Here is a 10,197-nt window from a genome sequence, read left to right as displayed (position 1 = left end):
CCTCTTCCTCCTTGTCCTTGTCGTCGTCCTCCTCCTGCTCCTCCTGCTCCTTGTCCTCGTCCTCGTAGTCCTCCTCCTCCTCCTCATTGTCCTCCTCCACATCCTCAATCTCATCCTCTTTATCCTCCTATTCCTCCTCCTCCTCCTCGTCTTCCTCGTCCTCCTCCTCATTGTCCTCCTTGTCCTCCTTATCCTTGTCCTTTTCCTCATCCTTGTCCTCCTCCTCATACTCCTCCTCCTTATCCTCCGCATCCTTATCCTCCTCATCCTCCTTATTGTCCTCCTCATCCCCATTCTCCTCCTTCTCCTCCTTCTCATCTTCCTCCTCCTCCTCCTCCTCGTCCTTCCCATCCTGCTCATCCTCATCCTCTTCGTCATTCTCCTCCTGGTCCTCCTTATCCTTGTCCTCCTCCTCTTTTTTCTCCTCATTGTCCTCCTCCTCCTCCTGTTCATCTTCCTTCCCCTCCTCCTCCTCCTCCTCCTCCTCCTCCTCCTCCTCCTCCTCCTCCTCCTCCTCCTCCTCCTCCTACTTGTCCTCTGCATCATCATCTTTTTCCTCATCCTCATCCTTCTCCCCCTCGTCCTCGTCCTCATCCTTCTTCTCCTCCTCCTCCTCTTCTATGTCCTCCTCCTCCTTCTCATCTTCCTTGTGCTTGCCCTAGTCCTTGTCGTCCTCCTCCTCCTCCTCTTCCTCCTCCTGCTCCTCCTCGTTCTCCTCCTCCTCCTCCTCGTCCTCCTCGCCCTCCTCCTTCGTCCTCCTCCTCGTCCTCCTCGTCCTCTTCGTCCTCCTCGTCCTCGTCATCCTCCTCGTCCTCGTCCTCATCGTCCTCCTCGTCCTCATCCTCCTCCTCCTCTTCCTCCTCTTCCTCCTCCTCCACCTACTCCTCCTCCTCATCCTCGTCCTCCTTGTCCTCGTCCTCCTCCTCGTCCTCCTCCTCGTCCTCCTCCTCGTCCTTTTCCTCCTCCTCCTCCTCCTCCTCCTCTTCTTTCTCCTCCTCCTCCTCCTCTTCCTCCTCCTCTTCTTCCTCCTCCTTTTCCTCCTCCTTATCCTCCTCCTCTTTGTCCTCCTCCTCCTCGTCCTCATCGTCCTCGTCGTCCTCGTCGTCCTCGTCCTCATCCTCCTCCTCCTTGTCCTCCTCCTACTCGTCATCCACCTACTCCTCCTCCTCATCCTCGTCCTCCTCATCCTCGTCCTCCTCCTCCTCGTCCTCCTCCTCCTCCTCTTCCTCGTCCTCCTCCTCCTCTTCCTCCTCCTCCTCGTCATCTTCCTCAGCCTCATCCTCCTCCTCGTCCTCCTCCTCCTTGTCCTCCTCCTCGCACTTTTCCTCCTCCTCCTCCTCCTCCTCCTCCTCCTCCTCCTCCTCCTCCTCCTCCTCCTCCTCCTCATCCTCCTCCTCCTCTTCCTCCTCCTCCTCGTCCTCCTCTTCCTCATCCTCCTCCTCCTCGTCCTCCTTCTATTCCTCCTCCCTCTCCTCTTCCTCCTCCTCCTCTTCCTCCTCCTCCTCCTCCTCCTCCTCCTCATCTGTGTGTGTTTCTCAAGATTCAATGACTCTAGAATTCCAGGAACCTGGAACTCTGGCGTTCCATGGCTCTGTGACCCAATGGATGGATTCAGGACTGTCTCCAAGGCCATGAGGGAACGTTGGTGCCAGCGGGAGGGGCTGCAGTGCAGGGGCACCAACAGCTGAGAGGCGACTGCAGCTGCTGCTGCTGCTGCTGCTGCTGCTGCTGCTGCTGCTGCTGCTGCTTGCGGGGGTGCTGCTGGCAGGGGCAGGGCCCTGGTGTGGCTGAGCGTTGCCATCTCAGCCTGGGAGCTCCTGGGAGCTCAGGACAGGGCCAGGACTGACCCAGGTTGGCACTGCACTTGAGGACAGACACAGAGAATGGAAAGTGCCCACGGAGTGGTTTCGAGCAGGTCTGTGGGAAGGAGGAGGGAGGGAGGATGAATCCCCTGCCCAAGGCTGACAAGGGAAGGCTTTGGGAGGGAAAGCAAGCCTTGAGCTGACACTAAGTCCTTCAAGGGCTCAGTTGCCCACGCTGAGCAGGATTTCGTCGCGCAGAACTGACAGGGCCAGATCCAGGGATGGGGAGGACATCGAGGCAGGCTTCAGGTAAGCAAATTCTGCAGTGCTGACAAAGAGAGAGACTACAGCCAGGTGAGGGAGGCAGGTAGGAAAGGCTTTGTGCCGTCCCTGCTCAGAAGGGATCCTCAGCACAGCCCTGACGATCTGTACATAGGAGAAAACAATGAACACAAAACAACAAAATGATAAACTGCTAGTAACCACAAGAAGCCCAAGTTCCCTGAGGTGGGAATTGGAGCAGGAGAGCTTGAGGATCTGTGGGATTTCACAGAAGAACTGGCCCAGGGCATTGCCATGGCACAGGGGAAGGGAAAATGTATTGGCTGTGTGCAGCAGAGCATTGAGAAAGCCACTGACTCAGGCAGCTGCTGCCATGTGGGCACAAGCTCTGCTGCCCAGGAGGGTCCCGTAGTGCAGGGGTTTGCAGATGGACACGTAGCGGACGTAGCACATGATGGTCAGCAGGAAATATTCTGTTGCAGCACAGAAAAGAAAAAAAAATCTTGTGCAGCACATCCTGTGTAGAAGATGTTCCTGGTGTCCCAGAGGGAATTGTGCATGGCTTTGGGGACAGTGGTGCAGATGGAGCCCAGGTCGCTGAGGGCCAGGTTGAGCAGGAAGAAGAACATGGGCGTGTGCAGGTGGTGGCCGCAGGCTACGGCGCTGATGATGAGGCCGTTGCCCAGGAGGGCAGCCAGGGAGATGCCCAGGAAGAGGCAGAAGTGCAGGAGCTGCAGCTGCCGCGTGTCTGCCAGTGCCAGCAGGAGGAAGTGGCTGATGGAGCTGCTGTTGGACATTTGCTGTGGCTGCACATGGGCACCTGTTCATGGAGAAGGACAGGGACAAGTCAGGAGAGGCTGCTTGGAGCCAAACCTTGGCCATTCCCTGCCGACTGTCCTGCTGGGACTCACCCACCCTTGTTCCTGCTCTGGGAAAACCTTCACCCAGGTCCCTGCCTGAGCTCCAGTTGTGCTGGCTGAGTGTGCCAGGAGCAGCAAGGACTGTGTGTGGGGGCTCTCGAGGAGCCATCCCTGCCCTGCTGCCCTGGGTTTGTGGCCATGTGGCAGAGGGACAAGGCTGGATAATCAGGATTTGTCAGGGGAATAACTCCTGATGCAGAAAGGTTTGGTACCATCTGCACTTACACTTCTAAGAGAAGTTGATGGCAGGGGTTGGATTTAGGAATTGATTTCCTACCCACACACAATTCCTGTCTCTTTGAGGTCAGAAATCCCCAGAATTCCTGCTGCACTCAGAGTTTCCCACTGAGAGCTGTGAGAGGTAAAGGATTCCCTGTGGCTGAGGGAAGGTGAGGGGCTGGATGTGCTTGTTCCCCCAGCACTGCTCTGTCCAGCCCCCTCTCCTTCCCTGAGCATCTCCCTGGGCCTGGACATCCCCTCCTGAGAGGTGCCTTGTCCCTGCCAGCGCTCACAGAGCCCATCCCACCCTGTGTGCCCTCGGCCCGGCCCTACAGAAACCTGCCTGTGTGCAGGGCCCTGGCTGGGGCAGGCTCTGTGTGCAGCTGGGCAAGGGCAGCTCAGGAGAGCCCTGCTGGGCCCTGCAGAGGTGATGCTGCTGCTGCCCAGGGCTGAGGAGTGGCTGAAGGCCCTTTGGGAGGCTCCCAGCAGAGACACTGACCAGCCAAAGTCACCGTTCTGGAGTCTCTGTAAATGTTCTAACATTCCTTTGATGATGCTGTGCATCCCTTTCAACTCAGAATGTTCTGTGATTCTGGGATTACAATTCCTGTTCTGCTTCTCTCATCCCCCTGTTGTCTATAATCAAAAGAGAAAAAAAAGAACCCTTACAACAGTGTTAGAACAGTGAAGTTAAAACCAGACCTTCATTGGAAGCTTCCAGGTGTCCCAGTGGGGATGAGGAACACCCAGCCCCTGATTTCAACAGTTTGTTAATGTTGATTATTTAGGATATTTAACAGGAACATCCAATGGGAGATTCAGTACCCAGTTACACAACCCTGGCTCAACCCACTGGAATAAGTCCAGGGCCTTCTTTGTCCCAGTTTTTCTTATCACTGCTTACATTCAAAACCCAAAATACTCTTCTTGTGGGTTCTTTCTCTGATAAAAAGATTATATAGCACTTTAAAAATGTATTTAGACAGGTTATAGTTCTAAAATCTAAGAGAAGGTAAGGAAACATACTAGAGTTAATTAAGGATCATAAATACATTAAATATATAATAGTAGTTAAAAAGAGTTATTTAAGAGTTTAATAGAGTTAGTTAAGGATTATAATTTTAAAACTACGTAACAGTAATTTACAGAACTATGAATATATGAAAAATATATAAAAAGCAAAAATATTTTTATCATCATCACAACTTCATCATCTTTCTCCAAGCAGAAAATTGAAAACACTCTCAGGAAAGCTCCTGACCTTTACAGCAAACCCAGGCTTACCTTCTTTGGGAAGTGCCCTCTGGAGCTGGTCTGGAGCTGGAGCAGCCCTGCCCCAGCCAGCCCCTCTCAGCAGCAGCACCTGCCCTGCTCAGGGTGGCTCCTTCCCCCCACAGCTCCTGGCCAGCGCTGGGAGCAGCTCCAGGGCCGGCTGAGAGCTGTCCCTGGCAGGCAGCAGAGTCCCTGGCCCAGCACAGCGCCCTGGGCTGCAGGACCCTGCTCTGCAGGACAGCCCTGGGCACCCCTGGCTGCTCTGCACAGGACATGAGCAGAGAATGCACTCACAGGCTCTGAGGGCATTGGCATGTTCCAGCTTTAGGAGATCACTCCAGGAGCTGCAGCTGCATTGTCCTGCTGCCAGAGGTTCCTGTGCCAAGGGCTGGCAGTGATTCTGCCCCAGGCACTTCTCAGCCCCTTCCCAGCCCTGACTGATTGAAGCTCTCTGTGCCTCTGTGCTGTGCCCGGGCTGGCTGCAGGCAGTGCCCCAGCCCTGCTGGGCTGGCAGAAGAGCTGCTCAGCAAGAGAAATGTGCTTTTGAAGCTCTGCTTGGTTACCAGGATCACCCTCTGTGCCAGGAGCCCGGCCCAGCTCAGCAGCACAGACACAGCACAAGGACTTTAATGACCCTCTGGGGCTTTGTGCTCAGGCCCTGAACATCAGGCCCTGAGAGGGAGCTGCAGAAACCTCTCCAGAACTCCAAGTCACAATCCAACTCCAAAGTTTCTTGGACTTTTAATGGGTCCCACTGAGGGACACGACTGACAAAGTGTCCCCAGGCCCCAGGCAGAGCAGAGAACTGGAGGCACTGATGCCAGGTGGGGACAAAGAGAAGCCAAGTCTTGGTGCCCTGGGGCACAGCAGGGTCTGTGCCACCAAGGGCTGTGAGGAGACACCTTGTCCTGAGGCCCTGGGGCCTCCTGGCACAGCCCCAGCCAGGCTGGGCACTGTCAGCCCCTGGTCCTGCCCTCAGCATCCCCCCCTAGCCCACATCCCAGTGGCCTCAAGGTTCTGCTGGAAGGAGTCCCTGGGGAGCCTTGGTCAGGAATGGCCCTGGGGGCTCCTTCATGCTCCCAGGGACTGCAGGTTTTTCAAAGGACTTTGGCTTTTGCTTTTGCCTTGGAGTTACTGAGAGCTTTCTGCAATCATGGCCTCCAATATTCTGCTGTAATTAGTCCCTGGAGAGGCTTTGTCAGTAACAACACTCAGTGGGGCTCATTAATGCTTCAAGGTACTCAGTTCTTTTAAGGTACTTGGTGTTTCACTTTTGTTACAGACTTTGTGAGAAGTTTGTGGAATCATGGCCCCAATTATCTGCTTTAATGAGTCCTGTGAGAGCTTTGTACTTACACTCAGTGGGGTTCATTAATACTCTGAGATACTCAACTTTTGTGAGGGTCTTTGAATTCTTCTTCCAAATCTGAGAGGTTTTTGTGCCATTTTGAGTGTCTGAGAGGTTTTTGTGCCATCCTGGCCTCCAGTTCACTCCTCCAAGGAGTCCATCAGGAACCGTTGTTGGGGATGGATCTCAGTGGGTCCCATTAATACCTCGAGAAACTTTGGGGTTTTTTTCTGACTTTTGCCTCCTGGAAAGTTTGTGCAATCTCCTCTCAGGCCCTGAGCTTCCAGGGCTCAGCTCCAAATGCACCACGGGATTCATTAGGATCAAGCACGTCCTGACAAACCATGGCTGTGCCTCGATTTCCCTCTTGTCTGGGGCAGTTCATCAGGAAGATTTCTATGGTGGTTTTCGTTTGCCTATTTGATATTTCTCGGTCAACGCAGCAATTAGTGTGGTGGGTTCAGTGCTGGCTAATTACCAGTGCACTCACTAGAATATACTTACTCATTTCCTGCTGTGAGATAGGATTAGGAGAAAGGAAAAGTGGGCTCAAAACTTTAAAAGAGTGTAAAGAAAAGTTTATTAACAGTAACTAAATGAAAGAGTAATAAGAATATGAACAAAACTTTCAGATCACATCCTCTCTCCATACAACCTGACAATGTAGAGACAAAACCTGAAATTTTCAAGTCAGTTTACCACCTCTAGAATATTCTAATCTTTCTTCAGTTCACATCAGGAGAGAAGTACCTCTTGTTAATGTTATGGAGAATTCTCCACAAGAAAACAGTTATCTCATGGCTTTTCATTTCCATGAATAGCCACTGCCTGGAAAAATCTTCAATTGTGAAGTCCCTCCCATGTTTTCACAGCTTTTCCCACAGCTGTGTTTAGCGGCCATGCCAACTTATGGGGTATTAGTTTCAAGATGAGCTGTTTAAGAGCAAAGGATCTCTTCATCTATTTATGAAATCATCTTAATCTCTGGGAACAGACGCCTTCTTCTCTCCCTGAGGGCACAGGGTCTCATCACTCTTCTCTCTTTCAATGTTCAGACTTCTCATGGGATCACAGCTACTTCAACATTTCCCTACTTTAGCATGGAGGCCTTTGCTGAACAAGTCATCTCCTCATACTTTTCAATGCCTTATAGGGAAAAAGAGAGTCTGATGTATCAATGACATCCTTCTCCACAGCTTTACCAGAGGATTCCAGCCCCAAGATCAAGGCATGTCCTCATCCCTCCCATCTGGGACTCAACTTCCTCTTCCCTGCCCTCGGTGTGTTCATGTTGCTCCTCTGTGTGCCTGCCCTGTGTCCTTTTCTCTCACTGGAGGGAGGATGGCAGCACTGGCAGAGTCAATATCTCCCCCTGGGTCTACAGATGGCTATTTGACTCCGGCTGGGCTTGATGTCCAATTCTTATTTTGGCCATGCTTCCTGGACATGAGGACCAGTTGTTTTCCATAGGAATGAAGGAACAGAGTCCCACTGTTTTAGGGGCAAATGAGAAGTGACCACCTAAGGACAAGGCCAGCCAGAGCTGCCAGATTTTGTTCTTAGAGATACCCTTGAATATAGGAAATTTTTTAGGCAGAGTATCAGTTTTGGCAATGGGCATCTGAAAAGACAGACAGTTCTTTTCCATACAGAGGAGAGCACGGAGCTGCAGTTCTCCAGGAGCTGATGAGAAGCAGCCCTTGACATCCCAAGATCAGCCAGACCTGTCAGGTGGACCCTGGGAGGCCAAGCCAGCCAGACCTGGTCCATGTTCCCTTGCTTCCATGGGGCCCCACAGTGTCCCAATGGACCCTTGCTTCCAGGAGGCCCTGAGGTGTCACAATGCCCCCTTGGTGACACCAGGCCCTGAAGGGTCGGAATGGTCTCCATGGTTCCATCAGGCCCCACAGAGTCATAATGGTCTCTGGGTCCATGAAGCCCCGCGGTGTCACCATGGCCCCTTGGTTCCATGGGCTCCAGTGGTGCCACAATGATCCCCTTGGTTCCATGAGGTGCCCACAGTGTCACAGTGATCTCCATGGGAAGGAAAGAACCGAGCCCCAGTGTGGCAGGGGCAGCCACCAGAGGCCAAGGCCAGACAGACTTGACAGTACTGGCAGATTTTGTCTGGGAACAAACCTTGGATATAGGGAATTTTAGAGGTGGGATCACAGTTTCAGATATGGACACCTGGAGAAGTACAGGTTTTTCCGTAGGAAGGAAAGCCCAGAGCCAAAGTGTTTCAAAGGCAGATGAAGAAAGAGGCGGCTTCTGGGAGGCTGAGACAGCCAGACATGATCTTCATGGCAGCTTTTGTCATGGAGGAATCCTTGCATACACAGAATTTGGGAGGAGGAATCTCAATTTTTATCACAGACATCTTGAGAAGGACAATTCTTTTCATTGGAAGGAAAGCACTAAGCCCCAGTGTTTCAAAAGCAGATGACAAGCAGCTCCCAAGAGGCCAAGGGCAGTCAGACCTGTCTGTTCTGGCAGTTTTCATTTGGGAGCAATCCTTGGATGTACAGAGTTTTGGAGGAGGAATCCCAGTTTTGGCCATGGCCCATGGAGGAGAAGGAGAGTTCTCTCCCATAGGAAGGAAAGCCCAGAGCCCCAGTGCCTCAGGGCAGGTGAGAAGCAGCCCTCGACATGCCAAGGTGGCCAGGTGGTCCCCAGGAGGCCCAGCCAGCCAGACCTGGTCTGTGCTCCCTTGGTTTGGTGGTGATGCCTTGAGAGGCTGCCTAGAACAGAGCTAGGCAGTGTTAAAGGAATAAAGCAGGATTTATTAAAAGGCCTTCAAGGGATACATCTTGGGCAGTACAAGAGCCTGGCCCTGGCTCCATCCTAGATGGAGTCCAGGTCACGAGTTTTCACTGGGACAAACAGGGGGATTCGGTCTGGCAGGATGTGTAAAACAATCTCCTGTAATATCTACCTGTTCTCACACAGAGCACTTGGCTGCAGGGACACATTCCCATCGTTCCTGCCCAGGTTTCAGGATTCAAACACTGCTGTCCTTCCCAGGAGCTGTTCTTCAGCTGCCTCAGGAGGGCCTTTTGGCCCATGGACCCACACTCTGGCTCCATTATTAGCACTGCTGGATCCAAACCCTTTATCTCCACCAACAGCAGTGATTTGAGGTGGATCTCCTTTTTTCCCAATTGTTTTAAACACTGACAATATCAATAACTGTGCTACCCTGTCATGGGTTTGAATAATCCAATCTTGTTCAGTATTCTTTAACCAAATTACTTCATTTTCTCCTTGATAATCTGCATCAGTTCCTCCTCCCATGGCATGAGCACTTTGCAAGGCCAAGCTCCAGTGAGCAGTTACCAAACCAAAGTGTCCTGGAGGAATCTGGATTCCTGATCCTGTATTTTTAACTCTCCTTTGCTTCTGATTTATCCTAACTAATTCCAGTGCATGAAGGTCCAGCCCTGCAGCCTCTGGGCTGGCCCTGCCAGGGCCATCACACCCAGAACAATTTCCCAGGCAGTCCCAGTCTCACTGCCCAGGGCTGTATTTGCACACTGGGAGCAGCCGTGAACAGCCAGGGGGTTTCCATTTCCCCAGGGGCCATTGTTAAGGGCATGGAGCACATCTGGAGATGGGTTCTCCATGGGGACAGGTTCCCAGCTCCTCATTCTTTAAGTGGTCTTTTAACAAGCCCTTCTCTGCCTCCTCCTCCTTATCCTCCTCATCCTTATCCTCCTCTTACTCCTCATCTTCCTCCTCCTCATCCTCATTCTCCTCCTTCTCCTCCTCCTCATCTTCCTCCTCCGCCTCCTCCTCGTACTCCCTATCCTGCTCGTCCTCATCCTCCTCGTCCTTCTCCTCCTGGTCCTCCTCATCCTTGTCCTCCTCCTACTTTTTTTTATTCTCCTCCTTGTCCTCCTCCTCCTCCTGTTCATCTTCCTTCTCCTCCTCATCCTCCTCCTCCTTGTCCTCCTTGTCCTCCTCATCCTCATCCTTTTCCTCATCCTCATCCTCCTCGTCCTCCTCCTCATCCTCCTCCTCCTCCTCCTTCTTTTCCTTCTCCTCCTCGTTCTCCTCCTCCTCATCATCCTCCTCATCATCCTCCTTCTCCTCGTTCTCTCTCTTCCTCCTCCTATTCCTCCTTCTCATCTTCCACGTCCTTTTCATCCTTCTCCACCTCCTCCTCTTCCTCTGAGTGTTGTTCTCAGGATTCAATGACTCTAGGATTCCAGGAACCTGGAACTCTGGGGTTCCATGGCTCTGTGACCCCATGGATGGATTCATGACTGTCTCCAAGGCCATGAGGGAATGTTGGTGCCAGCGGGAGGGGCTGCAGTGCAGGGGCACCAACAGCTGAGAGGCGACTGCAGCTGCT

This window comes from Lonchura striata, chromosome 35 (genome assembly GCF_050655825.1).
Source record: "Lonchura striata isolate lonStrDom1 chromosome 35, ASM5065582v1, whole genome shotgun sequence".
Taxonomy (NCBI): domain Eukaryota; kingdom Metazoa; phylum Chordata; class Aves; order Passeriformes; family Estrildidae; genus Lonchura; species Lonchura striata.
Note: the sequence above shows the minus strand (reverse complement) of the source record.